The following is a 1,006-nucleotide window of genomic DNA, read 5'->3' on the forward strand; positions in this document are numbered from 1 at the left end:
GACGCCCCACGGCCCCCCCGGGGCCGTGCCGTGACGTCGGTGCCGTGCCGTGACGCCCCCCGGCCCCCCCGGTGCCGTGCCGTGATGCCCCCCGGGGCCGTGCCGTGACGCCCCCCGGGGCCGTGCCGTGACGCCCCCGCAGCCCCCCCGCTGCCGCGCCGTGACGCCCCACGGCCCCCCCGGGGCCGTGCCGTGACACCCCCGGTGCCGTGCCGTGACGCCCCCGCAGCCCCCCCGGTGCCGTGCCGTGACGCCTCCCGGGGCCGTGCCGTGACGCCCCCGCAGCCCCCCCGGTGCCGTGCCGTGACGCCCCCCCGTGGCCGTGCCGTGACGCCCCGCAGCCCCCCCGGTGCCGTGCCGTGACGCCCCCCGGGGCCGTGCCGTGACGCCCCCGCAGCCCCCCCGGTGCCGTGCCGTGACGCCCCCCCGGGGCTGTGCCGTGATGCCCCCGCAGCCCCCCGGTGCCGTGCCGTGACGCCCCCCGGTGCCGTGCCGTGACACCCCCACAGCCCCCCGGTGCCGTGCCGTGACGCTCCCCGGGGCTGTGCCGTGACGCCGCCGGTGCCGTGCCGTGACGCCCCCGCAGCCCCGGTGCCGTGACGCCCCCCCCCGGTGACGTGCCATGACGCCCCCGCAGCCCCGGTGCCGTGCCGTGACGCCCGCGCAGCCCCCCCGGTGCCGTGATGCCCCCGGGTGCCGTGCCGTGACGCCCCCTGGCCCCCCCGGGGCCGTGCCGTGACGCCCCCCGGGGCTGTGCCGTGACGCCCCCGCAGCCCCCCGCAGCCCCCCCGGGGCCGTGCGGTGACGCCCCCCGGGGCTGTGCCGTGACGCCCCCGCAGCCCCCCCGGTGCCGTGCCGTGACGCCCCCGCAGCCCACCGGGTGCCGTGTCGTGACGCCCCCGCAGCCGGTGCCGTGCCGTGACGCCGCGGTCGTGCCGCGACGCCCCCCCCGGGGCCGTGCCGTGACGCCCCGCAGCCCCCCCCGCCGGTGCCGTGCCGTGACGCC

Source organism: Cibotium barometz, chromosome 51 (genome assembly GCF_041138505.1).
Source record: "Cibotium barometz isolate CiBa-2024 chromosome 51, ASM4113850v1, whole genome shotgun sequence".
Classification (NCBI taxonomy): domain Eukaryota; kingdom Viridiplantae; phylum Streptophyta; class Polypodiopsida; order Cyatheales; family Cibotiaceae; genus Cibotium; species Cibotium barometz.